This window comes from Scyliorhinus torazame, chromosome 3 (genome assembly GCF_047496885.1).
Source record: "Scyliorhinus torazame isolate Kashiwa2021f chromosome 3, sScyTor2.1, whole genome shotgun sequence".
In the NCBI taxonomy this organism is placed as follows: Eukaryota; Metazoa; Chordata; class Chondrichthyes; order Carcharhiniformes; family Scyliorhinidae; genus Scyliorhinus; species Scyliorhinus torazame.
Window position 1 is genome coordinate 343237331 of NC_092709.1, and position 18835 is coordinate 343256165.

An 18835-nucleotide genomic window follows, 5' to 3' on the forward strand; every position below is an offset into this window, starting at 1 on the left:
ACACGGGACGCAGGGAAGGGGGACACGGGACGCAGGGAAGGGGGACACGGGACGCAGGGAAGGGGGACACGGGACGCAGGGAAGGGGGACACGGGACGCAGGGAAGGGGGACACGGGACGCAGGGAAGGGGGACACGGGACGCAGGGAAGGGGGACACGGGACGCAGGGAAGGGGGACACGGGACGCAGGGAAGGGGGACACGGGACGCAGGGAAGGGGGACACGGGACGCAGGGAAGGGGGACACGGGACGCAGGGAAGGGGGACACGGGACGCAGGGAAGGGGGACACGGGACGCAGGGAAGGGGGACACGGGACGCAGGGAAGGGGGACACGGGACGCAGGGAAGGGGGACACGGGACGCAGGGAAGGGGGACACGGGACGCAGGGAAGGGGGACACGGGACGCAGGGAAGGGGGACACGGGACGCAGGGAAGGGGGACACGGGACGCAGGGAAGGGGGACACGGGACGCAGGGAAGGGGGACACGGGACGCAGGGAAGGGGGACACGGGACGCAGGGAAGGGGGACACGGGACGCAGGGAAGGGGGACACGGGACGCAGGGAAGGGGGACACGGGACGCAGGGAAGGGGGACACGGGACGCAGGGAAGGGGGACACGGGACGCAGGGAAGGGGGACACGGGACGCAGGGAAGGGGGACACGGGACGCAGGGAAGGGGGACACGGGACGCAGGGAAGGGGGACACGGGACGCAGGGAAGGGGGACACGGGACGCAGGGAAGGGGGACACGGGACGCAGGGAAGGGGGACACGGGACGCAGGGAAGGGGGACACGGGACGCAGGGAAGGGGGACACGGGACGCAGGGAAGGGGGACACGGGACGCAGGGAAGGGGGACACGGGACGCAGGGAAGGGGGACACGGGACGCAGGGAAGGGGGACACGGGACGCAGGGAAGGGGGACACGGGACGCAGGGAAGGGGGACACGGGACGCAGGGAAGGGGGACACGGGACGCAGGGAAGGGGGACACGGGACGCAGGGAAGGGGGACACGGGACGCAGGGAAGGGGGACACGGGACGCAGGGAAGGGGGACACGGGACGCAGGGAAGGGGGACACGGGACGCAGGGAAGGGGGACACGGGACGCAGGGAAGGGGGACACGGGACGCAGGGAAGGGGGACACGGGACGCAGGGAAGGGGGACACGGGACGCAGGGAAGGGGGACACGGGACGCAGGGAAGGGGGACACGGGACGCAGGGAAGGGGGACACGGGACGCAGGGAAGGGGGACACGGGACGCAGGGAAGGGGGACACGGGACGCAGGGAAGGGGGACACGGGACGCAGGGAAGGGGGACACGGGACGCAGGGAAGGGGGACACGGGACGCAGGGAAGGGGGACACGGGACGCAGGGAAGGGGGACACGGGACGCAGGGAAGGGGGACACGGGACGCAGGGAAGGGGGACACGGGACGCAGGGAAGGGGGACACGGGACGCAGGGAAGGGGGACACGGGACGCAGGGAAGGGGGACACGGGACGCAGGGAAGGGGGACACGGGACGCAGGGAAGGGGGACACGGGACGCAGGGAAGGGGGACACGGGACGCAGGGAAGGGGGACACGGGACGCAGGGAAGGGGGACACGGGACGCAGGGAAGGGGGACACGGGACGCAGGGAAGGGGGACACGGGACGCAGGGAAGGGGGACACGGGACGCAGGGAAGGGGGACACGGGACGCAGGGAAGGGGGACACGGGACGCAGGGAAGGGGGACACGGGACGCAGGGAAGGGGGACACGGGACGCAGGGAAGGGGGACACGGGACGCAGGGAAGGGGGACACGGGACGCAGGGAAGGGGGACACGGGACGCAGGGAAGGGGGACACGGGACGCAGGGAAGGGGGACACGGGACGCAGGGAAGGGGGACACGGGACGCAGGGAAGGGGGACACGGGACGCAGGGAAGGGGGACACGGGACGCAGGGAAGGGGGACACGGGACGCAGGGAAGGGGGACACGGGACGCAGGGAAGGGGGACACGGGACGCAGGGAAGGGGGACACGGGACGCAGGGAAGGGGGACACGGGACGCAGGGAAGGGGGACACGGGACGCAGGGAAGGGGGACACGGGACGCAGGGAAGGGGGACACGGGACGCAGGGAAGGGGGACACGGGACGCAGGGAAGGGGGACACGGGACGCAGGGAAGGGGGACACGGGACGCAGGGAAGGGGGACACGGGACGCAGGGAAGGGGGACACGGGACGCAGGGAAGGGGGACACGGGACGCAGGGAAGGGGGACACGGGACGCAGGGAAGGGGGACACGGGACGCAGGGAAGGGGGACACGGGACGCAGGGAAGGGGGACACGGGACGCAGGGAAGGGGGACACGGGACGCAGGGAAGGGGGACACGGGACGCAGGGAAGGGGGACACGGGACGCAGGGAAGGGGGACACGGGACGCAGGGAAGGGGGACACGGGACGCAGGGAAGGGGGACACGGGACGCAGGGAAGGGGGACACGGGACGCAGGGAAGGGGGACACGGGACGCAGGGAAGGGGGACACGGGACGCAGGGAAGGGGGACACGGGACGCAGGGAAGGGGGACACGGGACGCAGGGAAGGGGGACACGGGACGCAGGGAAGGGGGACACGGGACGCAGGGAAGGGGGACACGGGACGCAGGGAAGGGGGACACGGGACGCAGGGAAGGGGGACACGGGACGCAGGGAAGGGGGACACGGGACGCAGGGAAGGGGGACACGGGACGCAGGGAAGGGGGACACGGGACGCAGGGAAGGGGGACACGGGACGCAGGGAAGGGGGACACGGGACGCAGGGAAGGGGGACACGGGACGCAGGGAAGGGGGACACGGGACGCAGGGAAGGGGGACACGGGACGCAGGGAAGGGGGACACGGGACGCAGGGAAGGGGGACACGGGACGCAGGGAAGGGGGACACGGGACGCAGGGAAGGGGGACACGGGACGCAGGGAAGGGGGACACGGGACGCAGGGAAGGGGGACACGGGACGCAGGGAAGGGGGACACGGGACGCAGGGAAGGGGGACACGGGACGCAGGGAAGGGGGACACGGGACGCAGGGAAGGGGGACACGGGACGCAGGGAAGGGGGACACGGGACGCAGGGAAGGGGGACACGGGACGCAGGGAAGGGGGACACGGGACGCAGGGAAGGGGGACACGGGACGCAGGAAGGGGACACGGGACGCAGGGAAGGGGGACACGGGGACGCAGAGGACCCCAGGGAAGGGGGACACGGGACGCAGGGAAGGGGGACACGGGACGCAGGGAAGGGGGACACGGGACGCAGGGAAGGGGGACACGGGACGCAGGGAAGGGGGACACGGGACGCAGGGAAGGGGGACACGGGACGCAGGGAAGGGGGACACGGGACGCAGGGAAGGGGGACACGGGACGCAGGGAAGGGGGACACGGGACGCAGGGAAGGGGGACACGGGACGCAGGGAAGGGGGACACGGGACGCAGGGAAGGGGGACACGGGACGCAGGGAAGGGGGACACGGGACGCAGGGAAGGGGGACACGGGACGCAGGGAAGGGGGACACGGGACGCAGGGAAGGGGGACACGGGACGCAGGGAAGGGGGACACGGGACGCAGGGAAGGGGGACACGGGACGCAGGGAAGGGGGACACGGGACGCAGGGAAGGGGGACACGGGACGCAGGGAAGGGGGACACGGGACGCAGGGAAGGGGGACACGGGACGCAGGGAAGGGGGACACGGGACGCAGGGAAGGGGGACACGGGACGCAGGGAAGGGGGACACGGGACGCAGGGAAGGGGGACACGGGACGCAGGGAAGGGGGACACGGGACGCAGGGAAGGGGGACACGGGACGCAGGGAAGGGGGACACGGGACGGGAAGGGGGACACGGGGGAAGGGAAGGGGGACACGGGGGAAGGGAAGGGGACACGGGAGAAGGGAAGGGGGACACGGGAGAAGGGAAGGGGGACACGGGGGAAGGGAAGGGGGACACGGGGGAAGGGAAGAGGGACACGGGGGCAGGGAAGGGGACACGGGGAAGGGAAGAGGGGACACGGGGGGAAGGGAAGGAGGGACACGGGGGAAGGGAAGAGGGACACGGGGGAAGGGAAGAGGGGACACGGGGGAAGGGAAGAGGGACACGGGGGAAGGGAAGAGGGACACGGGGGAAGGGAAGAGGGACACGGGGGAAGGGAAGAGGGACACGGGGGAAGGGAAGAGGGACACGGGGGAAGGGAAGAGGGACACGGGGGAAGGGAAGAGGGACACGGGGGAAGGGAAGAGGGACACGGGGGAAGGGAAGAGGGACACGGGGGAAGGGAAGAGGGACACGGGGGAAGGGAAGAGGGACACGGGGGAAGGGAAGAGGGACACGGGGAAGGGAAGAGGGACACGGGGGAAGGAAGAGGGACACGGGGAAGGGAAGAGGGACACGGGGGAAGGGAAGAGGGACACGGGGGAAGGGAAGAGGGACACGGGGGAAGGGAAGAGGGACACGGGGAAGGGAAGAGGGACACGGGGGAAGGGAAGAGGGACACGGGGGAAGGGAAGAGGGACACGGGGGAAGGGAAGAGGGACACGGGGGAAGGGAAGAGGGACACGGGGGAAGGGAAGAGGGACACGGGGGAAGGGAAGAGGGACACGGGGGAAGGGAAGAGGACACGGGGGGAAGGGAAGAGGGACACGGGGAAGGGAAGAGGGACACGGGGGAAGGGAAGAGGGACACGGGGGAAGGGAAGAGGGACACGGGGGAAGGGAAGAGGGACACGGGGGAAGGGAAGAGGGACACGGGGGAAGGAAGAGGGACACGGGGGGAAGGGAAGAGGGTCACGGGGGGAAGGGGAAGAGGGACACGGGGAAGGGAAGAGGGACACGGGGGAAGGGGAAGAGGGACACGGGGGAAGGGAAGAGGGACACGGGGGAAGGGAAGAGGGACACGGGGGAAGGGAAGAGGGACACGGGGGAAGGGAAGAGGGACACGGGGGAAGGGAAGAGGGACACGGGGAAGGGAAGAGGGACACGGGGGAAGGGAAGAGGGACACGGGGGAAGGGAAGAGGACACGGGGGAAGGGAAGAGGGACACGGGGGAAGGGAAGAGGGACACGGGGGAAGGGAAGAGGGACACGGGGAAGGGAAGAGGGACACGGGGGAAGGGAAGAGGGTCACGGGGGAAGGGAAGAGGGACACGGGGGGAAGGGAAGAGGGACACGGGGGAAGGGAAGAGGGACACGGGGGAAGGGAAGAGGGACACGGGGGAAGGGAAGAGGGACACGGGGAAGGGAAGAGGGACACGGGGGAAGGGAAGAGGGACACGGGAAGAGAGGGACACGGGGGAAGGGAGAGGACACGGGGGAAGGAAGAGGGACACGGGGGAAGGGAAGAGGGACACGGGGGAAGGGAAGAGGGACACGGGGGAAGGGAAGAGGGACCGGGGGAAGGGAAGAGGGACACGGGGGAAGGGAAGAGGGACACGGGGAAGGGAAGAGGGACACGGGGGAAGGGAAGAGGGACACGGGGAAGGGAAGAGGGACACGGGGGAAGGGAAGAGGGACACGGGGGAAGGGAAGAGGGACACGGGGGAAGGGAAGAGGGACACGGGGGAAGGGAAGAGGGACACGGGGGAAGGGAAGAGGGACACGGGGAAGGGAAGAGGGACACGGGGAAGGGAAGAGGGACACGGGGGAAGGGAAGAGGGACACGGGGGAAGGGAAGAGGGACACGGGGGAAGGAAGAGGGACACGGGGGAAAGGGAAGAGGACACGGGGAAGGGAAGAGGGACACGGGGGAAGGGAAGAGGGACACGGGGGAAGGGAAGAGGGACACGGGGGAAGGGAAGAGGGACACGGGGGGAAGGAAGAGGGACACGGGGGAAGGGAAGAGGGACACGGGGGAAGGGGAAGAGGACACGGGGGAAGGGAAGAGGGACACGGGGGAAGGGAAGAGGGACACGGGGGAAGGGAAGAGGGACACGGGGAAGGGAAGAGGGACACGGGGAAGGGAAGAGGGACACGGGGGAAGGGAAGAGGGACACGGGGAAGGGAAGAGGGACACGGGGGAAGGGAAGAGGGACACGGGGGAAGGGAAGAGGGACACGGGGGAAGGGAAGAGGGACACGGGGGAAGGGAAGAGGGACACGGGGAAGGAAGAGGACACGGAAGGAAGAGGGACACGGGGGAAGGGAAGAGGGACACGGGGGAAGGGAAGAGGACACGGGGAAGGAAGAGGGACACGGGGGAAGGGAAGAGGGACACGGGGGAAGGAAGAGGGACACGGGGGGAAGGGAAGAGGGACACGGGGGGAAGGGAAGAGGGACACGGGGGAAGGGAAGAGGGACACGGGGGAAGGGAAGAGGGACACGGGGGAAGGGAAGAGGGACACGGGGGAAGGGAAGAGGGACACGGGGGAAGGGAAGAGGGACACGGGGGAAGGGAAGAGGGACACGGGGGAAGGGAAGAGGGACACGGGGGAGGGGAAGAGGGACACGGGGAAGGGAAGAGGGACACGGGGGGAAGGAAGAGGGACACGGGGGGAAGGGAAGAGGGACACGGGGGGGGAGGGGAAGAGGGACACGGGGGGAGGGGAAGAGGGACACGGGGGGGGGAGAAGAGGGACACGGGGGGGGGGGAGAAGAGGGACACGGGGGGGGGGGGAAGAGGGACACGGGGGGGGGAGAAGAGGGACACGGGGGGGGAGCGGGGGGAAGAGGGACACGGGGGAGGGGGAAGAGGGACACGGGGAGGGGGAAGAGGGACACGGGGGAGGGGGAAGAGGGACACGGGGGAGGGGGAAGAGGGACACGGGGAGGGGGAAGAGGGGACACGGGGGAGGGGGAAGAGGGACACGGGGGAGGGGGAAGAGGGACACGGGGGGGGGGGAAGAGGGACACGGGGGGGGGGGGAAGAGGGACACGGGGGGGGGAAGAGGGACACGGGGGGGGGGGGGAAGAGGGACACGGGGGGGGGGGAAGAGGGACACGGGGGGGGGGGAAGAGGGACACGGGGGGGGGGGAAGAGGGACACGGGGGGGGGGGGAAGAGGGACACGGGGGGGGGGGAAGAGGACACGGGGGGGGGGGAAGAGGGACACGGGGGGGGGGAAGAGGGACACGGGGGGGGGGGAAGAGGGACACGGGGGGGGGGAAGAGGGACACGGGGGGGGGGGAAGAGGGACACGGGGGGGGGGAAGAGGGACACGGGGGGGGGGGGAAGAGGGACACGGGGGGGGGGGAAAGAGGGACACGGGGGGGGGGGAAGAGGGACACGGGGGGGGGGAAGAGGGACACGGGGGGGGGGAAGAGGGACACGGGGGGGGGGGGAAGAGGGACACGGGGGGGGGGAAGAGGGACACGGGGGGGGGGGAAGAGGGACACGGGGGGGGGGGGAAGAGGGACACGGGGGGGGGGGGAGAAGAGGGACACGGGGGGGGGGGAAGAGGGACACGGGGGGGGGGGAAGAGGGACACGGGGGGGGGGAAGAGGGACACGGGGGGGGGAAGAGGGACACGGGGGGGGGAAGAGGGACCCGGGGGAGAGGGACCGGGGGGGGGAAGAGGGACACGGGGGGGGGGGAAGAGGGACACGGGGGGGGGAAAGAGGACACGGGGGGGGGAAAGAGGGACACGGGGGGGGGAAAGAGGGACACGGGGGGGGAAAGAGGGACACGGGGGGGGGAAAGAGGGACACGGGGGGGGGGGGAAAGAGGGACACGGGGGGGGGGAAAGAGGGACACGGGGGGGGGGGGAAAGAGGGACACGGGGGGTGGGGGAAAGAGGGACACGGGGGGTGGGGGAAAGAGGGACACGGGGGGGGGGGAAAGAGGGACACGGGGGGGGGGGGAAAGAGGGACACGGGGGGGGGGGGGAAAGAGGGACACGGGGGGGGGGGAAAGAGGGACACGGGGGGGGGGGAAGAGGGGACACGGGGGGGGGGAAGAGGGACACGGGGGGGGGGAAGAGGACACGGGGGGGGGGAAGAGGGACACGGGGGGGGGGAAGAGGGACACGGGGGGGGAAGAGGGACACGGGGGGGGGGAAGAGGGACACGGGGGGGGGGGGAAGAGGGACACGGGGGGGGGGGGAAGAGGGACACGGGGGGGGGGGGGAGAAGAGGGACACGGGGGGGGGGGAAGAGGGACACGGGGGGGGGGGGAGAAGAGGGACACGGGGGGGGGAGAAGAGGGACACGGGGGGGGGGAGAAGAGGGACACGGGGGGGGGGGGAGAAGAGACACGGGGGGGGAGAAGAGGGACCGGGGGGGGAGAAGAGGGACAAGGGGGGGGGGGAGAAGAGGGACACGGGGGGGGGGAGAAGAGGGACACGGGGGGGGGAGAGAGGGACACGGGGGGGGGAGAAGAGGGACACGGGGGGGGGAGAAGAGGGACACGGGGGGGGGGAGAAGAGGGACACGGGGGGGGGGGAGAAGAGGGACACGGGGGGGGGGGAGAAGAGTGACACGGGGGGGGGGGAGAAGAGGGACACGGGGGGGGGAGGAGAAGAGGGACACGGGGGGGGGGGGAAGAGGGACACGGGGGGGGGGGGGAGAAGAGGGACACGGGGGGGGGGGAGAAGAGGGACACGGGGGGGGGGAGAGAAGAGGGACACGGGGGGGGGAGAAGAGGGACACGGGGGGGGGAGAAGAGGGACACGGGGGGGAGAAGAGGACACGGGGGGGGGAGAGAAGAGGGACACGGGGGGGGGGGGGAGAAGAGGGACACGGGGGGGAGAGAGGGACACGGGGGGGGGGAGAAGAGGGACACGGGGGGGGGGAGAAGAGGGACACGGGGGGGGGGGAGAAGAGGACACGGGGGGGGGGAGGAAGAGGGACACGGGGGGGGGGGGAGAAGAGGGACACGGGGGGGGGAGAGAAGAGGGACACGGGGGGGGGGGAGAAGAGGGACACGGGGGGGGGAGAAGAGGGACACGGGGGGGGGAGAGAAGAGGGACACGGGGGGGGGGACACGGGGGGGGGGACACGGGGGGGGGACACGGGGGGGGGGGGACACGGGGGGGGGGGGACACGGGGGGGGGGACACGGGGGGGGGGACACGGGGGGGGGGACACGGGGGGGGGGGGGGGACACGGGGGGGGGGGGGGACACGGGGGGGGGGGAAGAAGAGGGACACCGGGGGGGGGGGGGGGGGAGAAGAGGACACCGGGGGGGGGGGGGGGAGAAGACACGGGGGGGACACGGGGTGGGGGGGGGAGGGGACACGGGGGGGGGGGGAGAAGAGGGACACGGGGGGGGGGGGGGGAGAAGAGGGACACGGGGGGGGGGAGAAGAGGGACACGGGGGGGGGGGGGGGAAGAGGGACACGGGGGGGGGGAGAAGAGGGACACGGGGGGGGGGGGAGAAGAGTGGACACGGGGGGGGGGGGGGGGAAGAGAGAGAAGTGGGCACTACCCCCCCCCGCTGGGCGGACGGCAGCGTCGTGGATGGGGGGGGGGGGGGAAACAGTTGATCCTCCTAACCGGCTGAAACACACGGTGCTGGGGGGCGGGGGGGGGAGAGAGGAATAACAGCCTCGGGTGGGGGGGGGGGGGGGGGGGTGAGAGAAACTGGCTTCAAACACGTTACAAATCCCCCATCATCCCAATCCCAGAACAATTGAAGGAGCTGGAAGACATTTACCTCACGTCCAGCAGCTTTAAACCCCTCTGGCTGGCTCGCTCTCCGCGGCGGCCCGTGCGCGCGCACAAACGGACTCCGGAGCTCGAGCGCCCAGACACAGAGAGAGAAAGGAACCACCGCCCGCCCCCCTGCGCAGACTCATTGGACACGCGCCCCTCAGCTCTGACATCCCACTGGCCCCGCCGCGCGTCAATCGCAAGTGCCAGCCGTGTCCCCGCGATCCGATTGGCTCTTCCGGACGTCAGCACGCTGCGTCTTGCCCGTTGAATCCTTTCCCCGATTGGTTGCTGTCCATGTCAATCTTGTTTGTGGCTGTTTGTTGGACGGTAGAGTTTGGTGGGGGGGGGCGGCTCGCGCCTCCTTTCCTCCCATTGGGCCTGGCCAATCGCTTGGCACGTAATCGCGGACTTTGGGTGGGGGGGGGGATGCGGCGTGTTTATCTGTCGAGAGCACAAGCCACGAGGGGAGAGTCAGCCTATCAGGAAGTGCGTGCTTGGCCACGCCCCTTACGTAACCCCGCTCAATACTCCACCATATTTGGTCTGTGTTGATGTTCCGGGAAGATGGCGGAGTTGTGGGACTGTAAACTTTAATTTAAATTTCGAAATAAAACCTAATCGAGCACTTGATTCGGCGCGTGCTGGAATACAAAGCTTCAATCCATTTTTTTGGCATTGATTAATGAAAGGGGCTTCGCTTTTTTTAGTGGGTTGTTTATTGTCAATCATGAGGAAGAAGGAGCGTGCTTCTGCTCCCACCCCCGCCGTAGGATATGATTGGCCGCTGTCAGCAAGTTGAGCTGGCTGTTGATTGGCGTCTCGGGCTGTCAATCACATCTCTGCCTCTCGGGTTCCCCCTCCTGGGGCGCTGAATCAATGCGGAATGGAAATGTCCAGTGGAGAGGTGACCGCCCCCTGTTGGCGGCAGAGGAACAACGCATTGCGAGCTGGGAGTGGATGGAGGTCAAAAGGAACGAGGAGCGAAAAAAAAAATCAAGTTATGTGCAAGGTGAAGGCAGAGCCGGACCTAAAATGTTCACCTCTGTTTGAACTGGGACCATTTGTTTCCAGGACGGTGCATCTGCAATCTTCTTCCCAGAGGAAAGTCTCACAATGGAACAAGCTGGCAAGTGAGATAGTCTCATCAGTTCACATCTTCAAGGTCCATCTTTAGGTATTTCCATTTGTATGTTTTCATTATCAGGACTACCATCTCAGCAGGTCATGCCTGGTTGAGCTAGCATTACCATATAAATGTTGATGTCGAGATGCTGGCGTTAGACTGGGATGAGCACAGTGAGCACAACATATAAATGTTGGCAGAGTGCAGACTGCCAGAACAACTCGAGAAAGAGAAGCAGAAGTACTGTGTACTTACTTCATCCAGGACTTTTTGCACGTAAAGCAGACGTGTTTAACCCCCTGCAGTGCACACTGAAACCAGTTACTGGCTTGTTGGCTGATGCTTTCCTGTCTGGTGGGTGAGGCACCCTGGGATTGACCTCTAAATCCTCCTACCCTCTTGCGCCACTGTTTTAAATATGTGTTTATTCTGGTAAACACATAAAGTACTGGTACACGCACTAATGCCTGCAAGGATTTCTGACACTACCCCAAGAACTTAAATACAAACAGTCAAATCCTGCTAAACACAGGCCAGTAAGACTGACAGAACCTGACTGCCCTTGAATAGGAACATCACCACCGACAAGTTCTTCAAGTTACTCACCATCCTGACTTTTGTATTTGTTCCACTCTGTGTGGGGGGAGTGAATGTTTATTGTGGTGGATAGATGGGGTGCCAAGCAAGCAGTTGCTTTGTCCTGAATGGTGTTGAACTTCTTGAGTGCTATCGGAGCTCCATTCATCCAGGCAAGCAGACAGTATACCACCACACCCCTGACTTGTGCCTTGCAGGCTTTGGGAGTCATGAGATGAGTTACTCACCACAGAATTCTCAGCCTCTAACCTGTTCTTGTAGCCACAGTATTTCGTTCTGTATTCAGTTTCTGGTCAATGGTTCCCCCCCCCCCCCCCCCCCCCCCCCCCCCCCCCCCCCCCCCCCCCCCCCGATGTTCATAGAGGGTGATTTAACGACGGTGGTGCCATTAAACATTGAGGAGAAATGGTTAGACTCTCTCTTGTTGGAGATGGCCATTGCCTGGCACATGTGTGGCATGAAAGTTACTTGTCACTTATCAGTCAAAACCTGGATATTGTCCAGATTTTGCTGCATTTGAACATGGACTGCTTCAGTGTCTGAGGGGGTCACGGATGCAGTTGAACATTGACCAATCATTAGCCACATAATAATAACCCTTTTATTGTCACAAGTATGAAGTTACTGTGAAAAAACCCTAGTCGCCACATTATGATGTTATGATGGAGGGAAGGTCATTGGTGAAGCAGCTGAAGATAACTCCTGCAGTGTTATCTTGGGATTCAGATGATTGACCTCCAACAACCACTTCCTTTGTGCTGAATAAGTCTCCAACCAGTGGAGGGTTTTCCCCCTGATTCCCATTGACTCCAGTTTAGCTCTGGTTCCTTGATGCCATACTCGGTCAAATGCTGCCTTTCTCTCAAGGGCAGTTACACTCGGCTCACCTTTTGAGTTCAGCTCTTTTGTGCATGTTTGAACCTAGTCTGTAATGAGGTCAGAGGCCCTGGCAGAACCCAGACTACCACTTGATAGCAGAGCTGTGGACACTTTCCATCACTTTGCTGCTGATCAAAAATAGACTGATAGGACAGATATTAGCACAGGTTGTATTTGTCATGCCTTTTGAGGACAGGGCCATTTTGGGCAATTTTCCACATTGCCAGGAGATGCCAGTATTGTAGCTCTGCTGGAACAGCTTGGCTAGGAGCGTGGTCAGCTCTGGAGCACAAATCTGCAGTGCCTTTGCCGGAATGTTGTCAGAACTCAGAGCCTTTGCAGTATCCAGTGCCTTTCGCCATTTCTTAATATCTTGTGGAATTAACTGAATTGGCTGAAGACTGGCATCTGTGAGACTGGAGACCTGCAATGGAGGCCGAGATGAATCAGCTACCCGGCACATCTGGCTGAAGATTGTTGCAAATGATTCAGCCTTGTCCTTTGAACAAATGTACTGGACCCCTTCATCATTGAGTATGAGGATATTTGTGGAGCCTCCTCCTCTCCCAGTTAGTTGTTGAATTATCCACCACCATTTGTATGAGGCATAACTGCAGAGCTTAGATCTGATCTGTTGGTTGTGGAATCGCTTATCTCTGTCTATTGCATGGTGCTTCCAGGCAAACCAGTGATTCTGTGTTCAGGTGTGACTGGTGCTGCTCCAGGTATGTCCTCCTGCAATCTTCATGGTCTATTCCTGCTCCTAATTTGTATGGAGTCATAGAGTCAAACAATGCAAAAAGAGGCCCTTCAGCCCGTCGTGTCTGTGCCGGCCATCGAACACCTATCCTAATCCCATTTTATAGCACTTGTTCTGTAACCTTGTATGCTTTGGCGTTTCAAGTGCTAATCCAAATGCTTCTTAAATGTGAGGGTTCCTGCCTCTACCATCCGTTCAGACAGTGAGTTTCAGATTTCCCACCACCCTCTGGATGAAAAGGATTTTCCTCAAATTCCCTCTAAATCCCCTGGCCCTTACCTTAAATCTATGAAAAACTCATTAAGTTACAGGAGAGAACACTACTACCGTCTGCTCATTTGGAACAGGCGCTTCAGACGTTTTGACACCAGAGGGAGAGATGGGGTGGGACTCGGTTTGATCGAGTGGCTGGTGGCCAAGGAATTGGCTGCCAATGAATTGGCCAAACGGCCGTACTCCGCCTGGTAACGGGTAGTGATTGGATCCTATCCCAGTGGGAGGGTGCTCTGAGATCTCAGGGAGCAGTTGAGTCCGAGACACAGAAAGACAAGGTCCTGCTTTCTCTCCTCCAGAAAGACTGTGAGTGCTGTATTCGTGAAACTGCAGGGAACCTGAATGAATCAACAGGGAAACCATTACAGGATGCAAACCAAGACAAGAACCTCCTCTTCTCTCTCTCCAGAAAGACTGTGAGTGCTGTATTCCTGAAACTGCAGAGGCCTGAATGAATCTACAGTAAAAACCTTGAACTGAAAGCAAAGTCTGAAGAGGAATATGGTGCTGGAAACAACCATCTGAAACAAAGACACTTGTTCTCTGTCTGTCTTGTGCATGTGTGTAGAGGGTGGGGGCAAGTTAAAGTGGGAAATTGGGAATTAGATAATAGTTGACCTGTGTTTTGCTGCATATCGGGGTTGGTTCAGCACAGTGGGCTAAACAGCTGGCTTGTAATGCAGAACAATGCCAGCAGCGCGGGTTCAATTCCCGGACCGGCCTCCCCGAACAGGCACCGGAATGTGGCGACTGGCGGCTTTTCACAGTAACTTCATTGAAGCCGACTTGTGACAATAAGCGATTATTATATTCCATTTATAGTTGTTATAAATGAACAGTAATTATGTTTCCATTTACTAATCTGGCAACAGTAATTATTGGGCAGCCACGGGCCAAAGACTTTGGGTATTTTTCGAAGAATTATTGGTTAATTCCCTTGTGTTGTGACTCCGGGTCAAGTAGGACAGGAATTGATCACGCACTAGCCCAACATGTCGTAACAAGAGCTCCATCATAACCTCCCTGCTCTTATATTCTATGCATCGGCTAATAAAGGCAAGAATCCATATGCCATGAAGATTTGTTTGTTCATTGCATTATATTGACTTGGAGCTCTATCGCTGTTCCTTCCAAACATCACCGTAGTTATTCCTACACCACATTGCTGTGATAGTGGCTCACCACTACCTTCTCAACGGCAATTAGGGATGGGCAATAATGTTGGCCCACATCCGATGAACAAGTAAAGAAATACTAGGGCACTCCCGGTGACGGCGGGCGGGAGGCGGCCGCACATTGGAGGGCTCCCGTTCGGGAACGGCATTTTCGGGGAGTAACGCCCGGTTCTAGGGCCAGCGACGGCAGTAAAAGTCGGGAGACAGCGCAAGGAGAAGAAGGATGTCGAAAAACATCCAAAAAACGGCCGGGAAAAAAGCGTCTGAAAGTCCGTGGGAAAGGTCACCGCGGGGTCAACAAAGAAAATGGAGGCTGGAGCACCAGGGGAGGCCGCAGTCCTTACGGCTGAAGAACTAACTAAGGTGATGGCTGCGGAATTCCAAAAGCAGTTGGCGCAGATTGAGAAATGTATGGAGACGGTGAGGAAGGAGATGAGGGAGGTTTTGAATGCGCTGGTGGAGGAGGCGGTTTCCCCGGTGAAGACGGCGGTGGCGAGCGCAGTGGCGGAGGTGCGAGAGCAAGGGGAGCCGCTGAAGGAAGTGGAGGAGACGTTATTGCAGCACGGTGATCAACTTGCCTCGATGGGGAAGGAGATGCGGAAGGTGATGGACACGAACAAGAATCTGCGAGGAAAAATGGAAGATCTGGAAAACAGATCCAGGCAACAGAATTTGAGGATTGTGGGGCTGCCCGAAGGAGTTGAAGGACCGAAGCCGACTGAGTATTTTGCCGCGATGCTGGCAAAACTATTGGGGGAGGGGGAGGACCCCTCCCGATATGAACTGGATCGGGCTCACCGGTCGTGGAGGCCTGTACCAAAGGCGAGTGAGCCACCAAGGGCAATGACTCTGTGCTTCCGTAGGTACAGTGTGAAGCAGAAGGTCCTGAGCTGGGCCAAGCAGAAGCGGGTGGTGCAGTGGGCTGGAGCTGGTATACGTGTATACCAGGACTTTACGGTGGAGCTGGCGAGGAGGCGGGCGGCCTTCAACCGGGTGAAGAGGGCACTGTACATTGGCAAGGTGCAGTGCGGCATTGTATATCCAGCGAAGCTGAGGGTGACTTACAAGCTCAGGGACTTTTATTTTGGAACGGCGGAAGCAGCGGAGGAGTTTACGAAGGCAGAAGGACTGTGGCAGAACTGACAAATTGAGGAATGGCCATGTGCCGATGTAACCTCGTGACTGTATTTTCTTCTTTTTTTTTGTATCACTGCGCGTGGGTGTAGAGGCTAAAGGAGCCAATGTTGCATATATTTGGACAAGGGAAGGGACGGGACTTTCACTCGAAAGGAGGGCTCTTTGGGGTGTAGGTGGATATGCGGGGTTGGTGTGCTAAAAGGGGATCTTTGGGCTTTCCTAGGGCCGGGCAAGGGGGAAAGGGACCCGGGCGGGGGCCTCCACGCTGGCCGGTTTAAGCCGGCCAGTGAAAGGGAGTGAGGTGGGGGGAGGGGCTGCGGCCATCGGAGCCTGACAGAACAGGGTCCGAGTGGTCTAGCCGGGGTGGAAAGTTGGGGGGAGGGAACCGAGGTTGGGGGAGGGAACCGAGGTTGGGAGGAGGGGTTTTACAAGAGGCAGTGGACGGGAGGAGCTGGAGACTTGGGGGGCGGTACAACTTTGGGGTATCATGTACGGTACTCTCTTAGAGGCTGGATGGCGTTGGTTGGGTGGGGGGTTGGAGCGCTGTGTAGATTAAGGGTGACTTCGGGTAATCCCTGATTCCTTTTTGTCATTTGTTCATGTAAACATGCGGGTTGAGGTTTGGGGGTTGGTGGGCGGATGGGATCGTTGTTATTATGGGGATTGACATATCTTGTTGATTATTGTTTATTGTTGATGGGTGTAAATGTGGGAGAGAATGTGAAAAAGGAGGAGAATAAAAATAAATAAATACTAGGGCACACTTTGAAGTACTGAAACAATGAAGGCAATGATGGCATCAGTGTCCTGTCAGACACCTGATTAGCACCCCATCCGCCACCTACAACGTCCACTCTCCACCACTGACACCATCTGCAAAATTCATTGCAGCAACTCATCCAGGCTCTTTTGACAGCAACTTCAAACCTGCGACCCCTACCACCTAGCAGGATAAGAGCAGCACGTGTATGGGAATGCCACCAACTGCAAGTTCCCCTCCAGGTCAGGGCAGCACGGTGGCGCATGTTAGACGTTTTAGTTGCTGTGATATGAAGAGTCTGAAGCTCTGTTCCTTTTTCACCAACGCACATTTATTTCATTCCAACAGACGTTGCACAAAACTCTAACTACACATCACCTGACAGAGGCCACCTCAAGCCCCTTTACATATCAGTGTCAATTAATGGATACTTGACATAAATGAGACAACTCATTGCAACGTCTCTTAACCCATTACTTAACAGCGCAGAGTGTTAGCCCTGCTGTCTCTCAGCGCCGAGGTCTCAGGTGCGATCCCGGCTCTGGGTCACTGTCCGTGTGGAGTTTGCACATTCTCCCCATGTCTGCGTGCGTTTCGCCCCCACAACCCAAAGATGTGCAGGGTAGGTGGATTGGCCACGCTAAATTGCCCCTTAATTGGAAAAAATGGATTGTGTATTCTAAAATTATTTTTTTTAAAGTTCCCCTCCAAGTCACACACCATCCGGACTTGGAACTATATCGCTCCTCCTTCACTCTCTCTCAGTCAATATCCTGGAACTCCCTCCCTAACAGCACTGTGAATGTCCACATGGACAGCAGCGGTTCGAGAAGGCAGCTCATCACCACCTTCATTGGAGAAATGCAAAAAATGCTGGCCTAGCCAGCGATGACCAATCCCATGAAAGAATAAAAAAATACAAGACGCTTATTGAACAATCCACGTGCAAATACTGACACACACATAGAAATATACTGTGAACACTGACATACCCCCAGATCCCTTCAGTAAGTACGAATGCACTGAAAGAAAGTTATTCTAAATAACCAGTGGCGCCCACATCCCTTAACAAATAAATTAAAAAACACCTACATGCTCCTGGAACCCTATTGCAAATATTGGCACAGAAAGAGACACACGGTAAATACTGACAAACTGATGGAAACCTATTGTAAATACTGGCACAACACAGAAATGCATTGTGAATACTTCAAAAAACTTGTGCAAATACTGACACACCCACACATTTCAACTATTTAGATATTACAGAGGCCCAATCTTATGAACCCTGTGAAAATGCCACCACTTTCAAGTATGAATACCCAAAAATACTGGCATGCAGCCAATGAGTGCTGCAAAATATATATATGTATTTGTTTGTGGGATGTCGGTGTCTCTGGCTGTGCCAGCATTTATTGCCCATCCCTGAGGGCATTTAAGAGTCAACCACATTGCTGTGGATCTGGAGTCACATGCAGGACAGACCAGGTAAGGGGGGCAGATTTCCTCCCCTGAAGGACATTAGTGAACCAGATGGGTTTTTACAACAATTGACAATCGTTTCATGGTCATCGTTAGACTTTTAATTCCAGATTTTTTTATTGAATCCAAATATCATCATCTGCCATGGCGGGATTCGAACCCACTTCCCCAGAGCATTACCCTGGGCCTCTGGATTACTCCTCCAGTGATAATACCACTATGCTACTGCCTCCCCTATTGCCCAGGAATATGGGAGCTCCAGCAACTAGGGGCTGCAGTGTGACTGGTGGTGTGGCATGGTGGCACAGTGGTTAGCACTGCTGCTTCACAGTACCAGGGACCCAGATTCAAGTCCGGCCTTGGGTGACTGTGGAGTTTTCACTTTCTCCCCGTGTTGCGTGGGTTTCCTCCAGGTGATCCGGTTTCCTCCCACGGTCCAAAGATGTGCAGATTAGGTGGATTGGCCATGTTAAAATTGCTCCTCAATGTCCAGGGATTTGCAGCTGAGGTAGGGTTACAGGGGTAGGGTGGGGGCTAGACCTAGGTGGGGTGGTCTTTCAGAGGAACGTTGCAGCCTCGATGAGCTGAATGGCATCCTTGTGCACTAGGAATTCTGTGGCAGTGCTTGGGCAACTGTAAAGTCTGCCATAATAGGAACCTGAAAACAGGTCCTTGTTCTCTACCAGGAAAATCTGTGACTGGTTTGATGATAACTACCAAGCGATACAGAATCAAATAAGCTCAGAGCTTTCATTTACTGGAAGCTCCACCATGACTCAAAAGAAAGGCAGCAGTCCTATAGGTAGTTGAAGGCAGCAGTACAGAATAAAACCTGTGGTTTGAAGAGAAAATGGTGGGTAGAAAGTGTGGAAGATCCGACAACCTGTAAACACCACCAACGTGAATGGTTTTGTGGTAAAATGGTCAGCAGCCTGAATTTTAGGCCCAATTAACAATTGGACACTTTAAATGAAGAATTGAACATTTTAAATCACAGCCGCAGGCAGGCCTGATGGGAATTCAAAAGCCAAGTT

At 60.6% G+C, this 18835-nt stretch overlaps 1 protein-coding gene across 4 annotated transcripts in view; it reads right to left on the bottom strand.

The window, feature by feature from the left end:
- paip2b (poly(A) binding protein interacting protein 2B) overlaps positions 1–9738 on the bottom strand; it is a 177232-nt gene extending 167494 nt beyond the window's left edge. For 3 of the 4 annotated variants that reach the window (XM_072497732.1, XM_072497735.1, XM_072497730.1), the window contains exon 1: positions 9617–9726. The gene's annotated coding sequence lies outside the window, so the exon portion shown is untranslated. Of the gene's footprint in view, positions 1–9616 lie in introns of all 4 variants that reach the window. The other variant, XM_072497734.1, reaches the window with a different exon arrangement.
- Positions 9739–18835: the final 9097 nt, after the last annotated feature.